At 34.3% G+C, this 12,462-nt stretch overlaps 1 long non-coding RNA gene across 3 annotated transcripts in view; it reads left to right on the top strand.

Moving 5' to 3' along the window:
* The window catches only part of LOC137237156 (uncharacterized), a 30,884-nt gene extending 20,736 nt beyond the window's left edge, over window positions 1–10,148 (top strand). For all 3 annotated transcript variants that reach the window (XR_010948848.1, XR_010948847.1, XR_010948846.1), the window contains 6 exons: window positions 5,697–5,983; window positions 6,077–6,157; window positions 6,219–6,596; window positions 6,655–6,866; window positions 7,001–7,408; window positions 7,468–10,148. This is a non-coding gene — a long non-coding RNA (uncharacterized lncRNA). The remainder of the gene's footprint in view (window positions 1–5,696; window positions 5,984–6,076; window positions 6,158–6,218; window positions 6,597–6,654; window positions 6,867–7,000; window positions 7,409–7,467) is intronic.
* The last annotated feature ends 2,314 nt before the right edge of the window (window positions 10,149–12,462 follow it).

The following is a 12,462-nucleotide window of genomic DNA, read 5'->3' as shown; positions in this document are numbered from 1 at the left end:
AAAATATAGATGTCGCAGAAAAGATTGGTCTTAATGTTAAAGCTATTTTATGCGATCAAGGTTCATCCAACCAGAAAGCATTTAAAGAGCTTAACATAAATCAGTCCAATTCTACATGGATTTACAATGGGCAAAAGATACATGTTATGTATGATTATTGCCACTTAATCAAATCTATTAGAAATAACTTTTTAAATAATACAGTACTTCATACACCTGATGGACCTGTAATGCATGCCGTTGTAGAGAAACTTTACAATATAGATAAAAAAAATGAGAATTTTAAAATATGCCCCAAGTTAACCAGATCCCATGTGCATCCGAGTTCCTTCGAAAGGATGAGTGTATCCAGAGCTACGCAACTATTGAGCAATTCGGTGGCAGCCGGGATCCAAATGTTGAGTGAAAATAATATGCTTGGAAATGAACGGCTTATTTTGAAGAGTGCGAAACCAACTCAACTCTTCATCAAAAGAATGAATGATTTATTCGATGAGCTCGATTCAAAGTATATTGGCCACAAAAATTTCTTGAAATGGCCTCTGAAAAGAGGTGATGTGGATAAAATTGCTCGCATTAAAGATCACATAGCTTACTTCGAACGACTTATCTCAATGCACACGCGGAAATTGCAATGCTTTGAGGGTGTTATTTTAACACTAAAATCTATGTTAAATTTATGCGAAGATATTTTTGAAAATAATAGTGACATTGATTTCGTCATTTTGGGAAAGTTAAATCAGGATGCGCTAGAGAATTTCTTCTATAAGTTACGCGCGAGTCAAGGTGTCAATTGCCACCCAACAGCTAACGAAGTACAGTACATTGTCGCAAGACTGATGTCAATGCAAATTTTACGACACCGGTTCAAGGACAAGGGCAGTAACTGCGAGGATGACGATGATGTGTTTCTCGATTGGGTCGAGAACAAACATCCTCTGAAAGTTACTGGTCAAATCCTTATGGACAATGATATTGATGAAGATCCAGATGACAAACGAGCAACAGAGGATGAAGATCAAGTAGTAGACTATCCCGACATAGAAATAGCCGTTTGTGAAAACACTGGAAAACGAATCGCGGAAGATCCTTTTGAGGGCATTCCCGATGAAATAATTTTAGAAGAAACTCCGAAAAGACGGAGGAGATTGGATAGTTATATTGATGTATATCCAGAGGACAAACGAGCGACAGAGGATGAAGATCAGGTGGCAGACTATCCCTACAAAGAAACAGCCGTTTGTAGTAGCACAGGAGAAAAAGTCGTGGAAGAAAATCCCTTTGAAGACATTCCTGATGAAATCTTTTTAGAAGAAATTCCGGAGAGGCCTGGAGAGCTCCAGGTACAACGTTATTATACGGGCTATTCGATGCATAACCAGTTTAGGAATAAGATAAATTGCGAAAAATGTATAGAATTAATGTCCAAGAAAACCATTGATTTGGCGAATACATCTGAGGCCCTTATAGTAGCGAAAAATTATAAAGCGCAAGATGACCTACGTTTAATGAACCCAGATGATGACTTTTTTGAGATAAGTCGTTTGCACATGAAATGGTACATGGAAATGTTTAGCATCAGCAATCACAAACCGGGTATAAAGAAAACAATTATCGACTATATTCGAAGTAAAAGCGATAGGTATTTTCCATTTTGGTTTAATAAAGCTGACGAATGCGCGGAACACCGCTTACAACTGTTGAATTTCATGGTAACAACTTTATTGTACAAAAATGCGAAATGGTCAGCACGTAGAGTGGAAGCTCAATTGAAAAGAACAAAATATTTAGCAAAGAAAAAAAAGCACAGTAGTTAAGCTGCAGCCACAGCAAAGGTTTTACGGGCATCTTTGGTCTTGGGTAACTTCCCACCTAATGAAAGTACAACCGAGGTAATGAATAAAAATTTTAAAATGTAGAAAAGCATATAGTTCAACTTTCCTTTTTACTTTCTTTCTTTTCAGCTTTCATTTACATACATACATACGTATATAAAATGTATTTATTTCCATGTCCTAGGGCTTACGAAATTTGTAAAGATTTTACTAATCATGTATTTCTTCTTCTTTTTTCAGCTAACACGAGCCTAGACGAGTTGGTGTCAGGTGAAAATGATGTATTCTTCATTGATACATCGTGTGAGAGTTCGCTATTAAGTGGTAGGCGAACTCGAAAATCGTGTTTACCTTAAAAAAATCTCTTAAAATAAACATTTGACACACGAGCCTAGGTTATCAAAATCGATTATGTTAGTCGTTTTTGTAAACCAGGTGAAAAAATCAGAGAATATGCTCTTTTGCTTCTCTGAGAAATGATTCAATCTTAATTGATTATATCCTGAGAGAATTCGCCATTAAGAGTCTGGCGAATTCGTAAATCGTGTCTAGTTATACCAATTTTCATTAAACTGATTAAATATTTTTAATAAATTTTTCCTTTTTTTTCTTTTCAGATTTTTAATAATTCTTTTTGTTTCTTTTCAGCTTTTTTATTAATTATTCTTGTTTTACTTTCAGGTTTTTAAAAAATTATTATTACATACCTTTTCTAATTGTTTTGCATCTAATTTTCTCTTTTCGTTTTAGGTTTTTCAATAATTTGTTCCTTTTCTTCGTTTCAGGCTTGTTTAAATTATTTTTGATTTAAACATATTAAAATAAAATAAAAATATAAATATATGAAAAACTAAAGTTTTGTTAATTATTTTATTAAGTGTGGATTTTTTTCTGTAATTTGAAATAATATTTCAAGTATACAGTTTTATAGCCCTTTTAATTCTACCCTAACAAAGTGCAAGTGTCAAGTTCATAAAAAATTCCGCCGATTTTTGGCAATTTTTCCCCTTTTTCACTATTTTGCGTTTAAAATCTTTGATTACATTATTCTGACCTTATGAACTGACCATGCGTAATTTCAAAAACATTGCGCTTGCAAGTGCAAACGACCTCAAAAATATTTCGCTTTTGCTATTTTGTTTGATGGTCAGGTGAAGGCGGTGAAGAAAAAGATTTTTTTCTGCTCATTCGAAACTTCGAAATATCAGAACAGAAATGGAAATATGAAGTTTTGTATGGTATAGTCTCATGCGTAAAAGGAATGGCATATGTGCGTACGAAAGCCAAAAAACTATTTTCATACATTTCACACACGCGCCAACTCTTATGAGTGCCTGGTAATATAAAAATATTTCTTGTCCAACTATTCTTCTTCTTACACTTTGAAGACAAGGATTTTTACAATGCCTTTGAAAAAATTAATTCTATAAGTTTGCTTTTGGACAAGTGTAGTAGGCGGGAATGGAAGTTGTTCTCTTAGGTTGTAGTAGTTTTGGCCTATATGTACGAGGCCGGACGAAATGTTTGAATGTGTTGGTAATAAGAATTGACACAAAATCAAAATTTAAGATTTTGTCTCTGGTTTGACTTTTGTGCTTGTGGATGAGGCGAAGGCGGGCATGGAAGTTAGGAAAAATGCTTTCATATTTAAGCGAAATTCGCTATTTTATATGGTCGCCTATTATCATGCCAGCTTTCGATGGTCTTGAAATTTTGATTTTGTGAAATGTTGAAAGAAACGCGCTTATCGGCAAAATTTTGCTATTTTGCAGCAATATCAAGCATTTTTATAATTTCAGCAAAAAAAAAAATTAAAAAGAATAAACTGGAGCGAGCTTCGAACCTGCGAAATCCTACAACAATTCATTTGCCTATACATCCGTGCCACAATAGCTTATATCATTTCATACCCTAACAGGCAGTTATAAGCATGATTTTAAATCAAGTGATGGTGAGTGAATGCGTGGGAGATATATATAACTAATGTTAATTTCTAACTTGGAAACATATTTATATGTTGTACAAAGGAGATAGCCCGATTATCCCCTATGGTTTGTATAGTACTTTTTACTTAGCAGCATTCAGAGATGCGAAATGCAATTTATATTAACCAGTAACCCTACAAATTTTTATGAAGGCCTGGTGAATCGGGCTCTTTTTTAAAATGTTCTGCCTTCCTTGTAGCCTTGTAAAAAGAAACTTTTTTTATTGATTTTTGATTGACTTTTTCAACCACCAAAGCAGAAAAAATACAAAAATAAATAAATCATGGAGTCGACGTGGTAGTCGAACTCTGAGTTTATAAAAGTTGTGCGCGCAGCATAAGGCACTTAACCATCCATATACCATATGATTTCAAAAAAAAAGTGAGGGTGCGTTAGGGAGGAAGAGGGAAAAATAAAATTGTATGCAGATGAGGAAGATAACAAGACAATATGGAAATGAGGAAATTCGATATGAATAAATTTTTATCAGATTGTATGCAAATGAGTAAGACGGTAACATGAATTGTCTGTAGGTGAGGAAGATGACAATATGGAAATTCGATATTCGAATTTGCGGTAACATTATTTCAGCAAATATATTGTTCCCTTTTTCTGATCGCCTGGTAAAATCGGCTGTTTTGGGAAAAATGGGCGGGCACCTTTCCTGATTCATGGGGATGATCAGCAAAATTCTGAGCAAGCATGCCGGAGCCATAAAAGGAGATAGCAGGGCGACCGACATATATAAAGACAAATTGCATGTACTTTGTTTTTGTATTTCGACGGACTAATGTCGAAATCGTACTGCGCCGGAAGATGAAGAGTCAAATTGTTAAAGAAAATTACCAATCAACTGATTTGCGGCCATGACTTTATGGTTCCGCTATGTATACAAGGACTTTTGTATGCATATTTACATACACATTCTTCAAAATAATGCATTAGAACGATTAGAAATATAAATAACAGCACTTGATTGTTGATATGATTATTTATTTATAAATTTTTATTTGCTTATATATTAAATCACTTTCAATAACAAAGTATATAAATGCACTTATGTGTTGTACATGCTCTTTACAAACATGATTCTCCTTGGCACAGCCAAATTCTATGTTGTTTTCCCTTCTTCGTTTGCCGTATTATTTTAACTTTGGTTTTTGTTTTAATTTCCATGTGTGTTTAACAAATTTGGGCACATTTCAATAAATATCTAATATATATCAATAGCAATTCAATTTATTGCAATATTTCTTTCAACCGCTCCGAATTGGTTTCTTGTTCGCCGATTTCTTTTTGACATTTCTTATTTTGGTGCGCCGCATAAATTCACCAATTTGAAGGTGGTGGATACGAAGGCAGATAGCAAAACGGACTGCGAAAACCTAATCGAGTTCTTTCAGAACCGCGATGGGTTTCACAAACTGTTCCCAACTCTACAGTGCGCCCTCTTGTATATCTATCCTCTTTGATTTCAAACAAATTCGCAACAATAATTAAACTTTTAAATTTTCTAAACAAAATAAGAAATGCGTAACGAAATGTCAATTGACAAAACAGCTGACATAGAAAATTCGAAATTCTTATTCCCCAATTCTTTTCTCCTAGGGAGAACAATTTTTCCGCGAAAATAAAAAAATCCGCGAGAAAAAAGTTCCGAGGGAATATTTAGAATTGGGCTGATTAACGAAAAATGGCCCCTGGTTCTTCCGAAACCGGGGGGCTTTAGCTATAAATAATGAACCTTAGTAAATTTATTTCTTTTAAAGCTAATACTTACCCATAGTTCCACGTGATCTAGGCAAACAATTTTTTTTCAATCTTTCTTTTAAACATAATTTGAAATCATTGTCTCCTGTTCCCTTTTTCTTTTTAGTATCATTTTCATTATTCGTGACGAATAGGAATCATTTTTAATTCAAAATATACAACTGGTGAGTAAGGCGGAAATATACATTATGAAGCGTTCACTTTATAATGAATTGAGAAAACAAAAGAAAGAGTGTGAGCAATGCGCGGAAAATTATAAGCGTTTGTGTACATTTGGTGAGATGGAAAGTGAAAACAGCGGAGCTTTTGCCATTACGCCAAATTATTTCCCAGAAAGCGAGCTTTTTTCAAATGAAACTCCAACAACGTCTGTAATGTCGGAGCCAGACAAAGGTAATCTTAGGAAAAAAAGACTTTATTAATAATAGATCCTTTTTATATTATAAGGCCCACTGGCAATGACAAAAAAATTTTTTATTTTAACAGATATTATGGGTAGGTATGCTTCGTTTGATACTTGAGAAGCAAACAAACACTGAAAGGCGACTGGAGAGCTTGGAAGAAAATGTACGTATTTACTAATTATAGAGCAAACATATATATTTATATACATATATTTAAACTTTAGGCAATTTCCAAAACTGATGTGATGGCGCATCAGAAAGTAGTACGGGAATCCAAGGTCCTAGTCAAGCGAGTACACAAAATGGTCTGCAGAATTACTGGTGAAAGTGGGGAGGATATCCACGCTGATCTAGCTGTGATGCTGCCAATGAAGTCCATCGATGCTCTCTTTGACTTCGAAGAGAAGATACTGGAGAAAAATTTCGAAGACGCGGTAGTAAGTTTTTCCACTATTTATATTTGGTTTAATGTTCGTCCGGCGAACTTGACAGTGTGATTAAGCACATTTTCACAGACGAGGTGCTTGACCTTTTTAACTGGGCTGGAGGAAGCGGAAAAAAAGCACTGTCAGCACTAAAAGTTGTGAACGTTGCTTTATTCGGTAATGCATATACATATCTTTGGCAAGGAGATATTTATTTTAATAACGTATTTTGCAGAAATTTTTAAGTTACAGGGCGGATTAAAGTTTGAGGACGACCTCCGAAAATACGTAATCCAAAGTCACAATAGATGTAAACAGAGGCGTTACCTACAAAAAAAATAGTAAAACGTAAAACACAGAACTGCGAAAACCGCATCAGCCATCACAAAACCTACGAGGTGTCTATCGCTAATCCAAATTTAAAGTTATCTGCTGCGAAAGTCTATGGTATTTATCATTCACTCAACAGGACAAAGCCGCTGAGACTTTGCTATACTTTAACATACAATACTTTACCCCTTTTTAGTACAACTTTTATTTTTGATTTTATTAAATTTTATAAATTGTTTCTTCCTCTACAGTTCAATTTCCGTATTGGATGGTAAAGATGACTTTCGCATTTTCTCCATCAATAACTGTGACAAGGTGGAAGATATCTATGCGCGTAAATCGCAACATATTATCTTGTTCGAGCGTTTCTTCAATAGCTCTCTAGTGGTGATGGTGACAGCAGAGAAACCCAACTGCTTACAAATGTTACACTTCAAAAAGAATCAAAATATCTGCCATTCATTGCGTCCACGGCTCAAATATACACAGTATACGAATGAATCGAACGCGCCTAACGGATAGTTTACATATGCATGATATACGAGACTTGAAAATGTTACATCAAATCGAAAATATTGCACCAAACGAACTGGGTTTGAATACTGAAACAGTAAACATATTCAAAATCGATAAGAAGGCTGTGATGATGGCATTAGAGGGTGAGTTATTGAATAACATACGAAAACCATTTTAACCCATCTATTTATTTGCATTACAGCTTTAGCTTTACAAGTAGCAAATTGCTGCCGCCAGGCAATTGGAAAAAGCAGAGAAGCATTCATCACACTGTACGGATGATGCAAAGTCAGAAACTGCTGTTGTAACTGCTGCCACCGACACAACGGTCATCTCTACTTCGTCGTTCCGACTAATTATCGAAGACAGTATCATCATATCTTTTGCCAACACAGGTCAGCGATGTGCTTACGCAGGACCGTGCCTTCGCTACTCTATGATGAATGTCAATTCCCACCAATGACGATTGCAGCGCGCGATTGACCAACAAGATGACGGCGCAGTATAGATAAAGAACGTTTGACTGCCGCAGCGAGAGCTTAAACAATTTTTGTTTGAACATAAAAAAGGATTATGCATTTTTTTTACTGGTTTAGTGTAGGCTGTTGCGGCGACGTTTGAAGTGTGAAATTTATTAAAATTTTAATTTGATAGTAAGTTTAAACCAAAAAACGCTTAAGCTTTGCAAGCATTTAATTATTATGAATATAATATAATGTAATATAATAATATTTTGCTATGTACAGTGCTGGCCACTTAGACGACGCTGCAACAATATAGCTCAAAGCAATTAATATATTTTTTATGTTGTTATTAAAGTACTTATTTCTTTTTTATATCAACGAATTAAGCGAGTTTATATTATTATTAAAGTACTTACTTCTTTTTTATACGAACTGTATTAATTTAAGTTAAAATTTCATGTACATATATAATAAAGTATGTCGTGGTACGATTGCTGTTGGAATTAGATTTGAAACCAATCAATACTTCTGCTAAGGGTTGCAGAATTATTGCTGGAATGATTAGATTTAGAACAATAATAAGTTTGACTCAATTACTAGTCCTACATTTTTAAATTCATATTTTACTTTACTTTATTACTTTCAAATTCAATTACGACAGCAATCGGATTCCACGACACCTTTGAATATTCTTGATCTGAAAAAAAAGAGTAAATCTAATCTGAATTTCTAATTAGCTTTAAGTTGTACATTTAAATTGATTCAAATAATTTGAGTTTTTTATAAAGCTTAAAATTAGTTTCTGTTCGCTTGGACAAGATTTCAATTGGAAAACGAAAACCAATTAAGCGAGTTTATTTATTATTAAAATACTTACTTTTCTTTATATAAGAACTGTATTAATTTAAGTTACAATTTCATGTACATATATAATAAAGTATGTCGTGGTACGATTGCTGTTGGAATTAGATTTGAAACCAATCAATACTTCTGCTAAGGATTGTAGAATTAATGCTGGAATGATTAGATTTAGGACAATAATAAGTTTGACTCAATTACTAGTCCTACATTTTTAAATTCATATTTTACTTTACTTTATTACTTTCAAATTCAATTACGACAGGAATCGGATTCCACGACACCTTTGAATATTTTTGATCTGAAAAAAAGAGTAAATCTAATCTGAATTTATAATTAGCTTTAAGTTGTAGATTTAAATTGATTCAAATAATTGGAGTTTTTTCTAAAGCTTAAAATTATTTTCTGCTCGCTTAGAAAAGATTTCAATTGGAAAACAAAAACCAATTAAGCGAGTTCATTTATTCAGCCCTATTCTGCATTTCGACTTGGATTGGAATTTTTTCGATTTGGCAATTTTGGTATTCTGTGTTCCAATCTCTTTCGATCCAACTTCGAATTGTTCGATTTTGTGTATTCTGCATTTCGATCGTAGTTCCGTTTTGCTAAGCTGCAAATTTGTTGGCGGAAAAATATTCTCTTTTTATTTTTTTATTAATTTATAACAAAATTTTAACAAAAATGTAAGTAAAACTTGCTAAGAAACGTAAAAGGCTTGATGATGACAGTTTTTTATATGTTTCCAGGTCAAAAACAACATGTCGATGTCGAAGTCCTTGGACGTATTTGCCCCGCAGAAGTATCTAACACATACTTGAAAGCATCCTTATTAAGTCGAAAGTTTTTTTGAACCTAAATAAGAAAATAAGCCATTAAACTTTACCACTTTTAAGTTCAATTTCTTACAATTCGTCACTCATTTCAAATGGATTACATAAATCTCGCAATATTTGCCTTTCCATTCTCGCCTGGCCATTTTCGTATGCGTTGCTTTCCAACTCCACAAATAATGCCGCGGCTATTGATTGCAGTTAGCTATAATTTGTGTCTGTTTGTTGGGTCCAGTTATATGTCAAAGCCAGCTGCAGGAGTAGAGGAAGGTGAAGCGAAAACGTAAACAATCCTTGAGGAAAAAATAAATAAATCTTCATAAAGTATTTTAGGCCAGTGCAATGAAATTAGCATCCATAAAATTCAGAAAATGTCAGCTTTATTCGTGCTGGAATCCGTTTTAACAAAACTTGGTGGCCACGGCAGGGAATTGGCCAAAAGAACGACAAAAACACACTTACAATTATGAAAGCACTTCACTCAAAAAAATATAACACGGCGGCAATATATTCTATTGCTTTTTTCTGTACAAAATGGCGTGGATAATAAAATATAAACGTTTTTCAGTGTTTTTTACAAATTTTCTTTAATTTATGTTGTTCCAATGTTCACACATTCCGTACAAACCGCTGATTTCGAAAAATCATTTGCTCTTCCTCTTCACGTTACGATTCCGTCGTAATGCAGAATACCCAACTTCGATTAAAGCGGAACGTAGTCGAAATGCAGAATAGGGGTGATTATTAAAGTACTTACTTCTTTTTTATATGAACTGGTTTAATATAAGTTCCAATTTCATGTACATATATAATAATATTGAAAATAATAAATATTGAAAATGCAATTTTTTTGGTTCATATTTTATTCATATGGCTGCTCCAGGTAAATTAAATCTACAGGTAAAATTCATGTTATATGGCGGTTATATAAATGGTAAAACCGCAGTAAAATTTATTGTCAAATGATTCGAAAATGTAGAGTGAAATGACGGAGAATATGACCGCCATTTGACGAGCATTGTGAGGTGTGTGAGCAGCACAGTACTATGCGCACATCCTATAGGTGGGAGCGGAATGCACGATCACATTAATAGGAACGAAACGGAAAATTTGGTCACAAAACCTAATCACGCCCATGCAAATGTGACTATGAATATAACCGCTGGGAAGTCACAGTGACCGTAAAGTGACTAGTCAAATGACGTGGAGCGTTTTTGCAGGCAATGTATTTTCTGCGCATGCGCGGGCTTTGATAGTGTTAGTGAATTATAGTGGCGTGTGTAAGAAAAGTATTAAAGGGATGAAAACGGGTCACTAACCCCTTTACCCAACTTCTGCATACTAATTGATATAAAATCTCAGTTTAGTCGATTAAACAATGAAAAGGCCAACAAATACAGTACAAGACTTGATGTATTTATTATTTAAACATGGGCTGCAGCCATACAAAGTACATTATTTATATAAATTGTAAAAAAAAAAAAACAAGGCTAAAAATTCATATCTTTGAAATGAAAAAAAATCAAATATAGATGTATAAAAATATACTTATACATACATCCCAACAAGCATTTCTTTAAAAAATTTTACTTATTTTAGAGTTTTTTAATGAAGTAAATTTTTGATGAAATCAACAAAATATGAGTACTGGGCTGGCTGCTATTGGTGTTGAAATAATATCAATTTTGTAAATTTTTTTCTAACATATTCTTTTTCGTCCGTGTTTTTTTGTTTCAAAAAACAAACGAATATCCAAATAAAAACGTATTACTTCCTTACACAGCTATGTCTGGTGATTATTAAAGATGTCATTGCTAAATAAATTTTCGATGGCTATGTGATCGTCCATGATACTATTGGAGAATGCATCGCTTGTATTTTGAAAAATTTTATTTATTAAACTTATTTTTGCACGGCGGCCACCGTGGTGTGATGGTAGCGTGCTCCGCCTACCACACCGTATGCCCTGGGTTCGCACCCCGGGCAAAACAACATCAAAATTTTAGAAATAAGGTTTTTAAATTAGAAGAAAATTTTTCTAAGCGGGGTTGCCCCTCGGCAGTGTTTGGCAAGCGCTCCGGGTGTATTTCTGCCATGAAAAGCTCTTAGTGAAAACTGATCTGCCGTGCAGATGCCGTTCGGAGCCGGCATAAAACATGTAGGTCCCGTCCGGCCAATTTGTAGGGAAAATCAAGAGGAGCACGACGCAAATTGGAAGAGAAGCTCGGAGATCTCTTCGGAGGTTATCGCGCCTTACATTTATTTATTTTTAATTTTGCATTTCCAATTGGGCATGCCTTGAGAACTTGTCTTATAGCTTTCTCTGACACTATACAAATATTACATACGTCCACAGATGGTGCGTCAAAGGGGCCTTTATTTTTGTGCGCTGAAATATTTAATCCCCTTTTTTACAAAAATTTAACGACAGCCTTGAGATTTTGTCTCCTGCTCTCGTTGTACATCTGTACTGTAGTCACCACTATTCTGCATTTCGATTACGTTCCCGTTCTACGCTCCGCTTTAATCGAAGTTTGGTATTCTGCATTACGACGGAATCGTAAAGAGAAGAGGAAGAGCAAATGATTTTTCGAAATCAGCTGTTGGTACGGAATGTGTGAACATTGGAACAAAATAAAATAAAGAAAATTTGTAAAAAACACTGAACGTTTATATTTTTGTACAAAAAAAAGCAAAAGAATATATTGCCGCAGTGTTATATTTTTTTGAGTGAAGTGCTTTCATAATTGTAAGTGTGTTTTTGTCGTTCTTTTGGCCAATTCCCTGCCGTGGCCACCAAGTTTTGTTAAAACGGATTCCTGCACGAATATAGTTGACATTTTCTGAATTTTAAGGATGCTAATTTCATTGCAATGGCCTAAAATACTTTATAAAGGTTTATTTATTCTTTCCGCAAGGATTGTTTACGTTTTCGCTTCACCTTCCTCTACGCCGGCAGCTTGCTTTGGCATATAACTGGACCCAACGAACAGACACAAATTATAGCTGTCTATTATAATGGAATCAACAGCCGCGGCATTACTT

This window comes from Eurosta solidaginis, chromosome 1 (assembly GCF_040869045.1).
Source record: "Eurosta solidaginis isolate ZX-2024a chromosome 1, ASM4086904v1, whole genome shotgun sequence".
NCBI classification, from domain to species: Eukaryota; Metazoa; Arthropoda; class Insecta; order Diptera; family Tephritidae; genus Eurosta; species Eurosta solidaginis.
The sequence above is the reverse complement of the archived record's forward strand: the minus strand, read 5'-3'. Positions and strand labels throughout refer to the sequence as shown.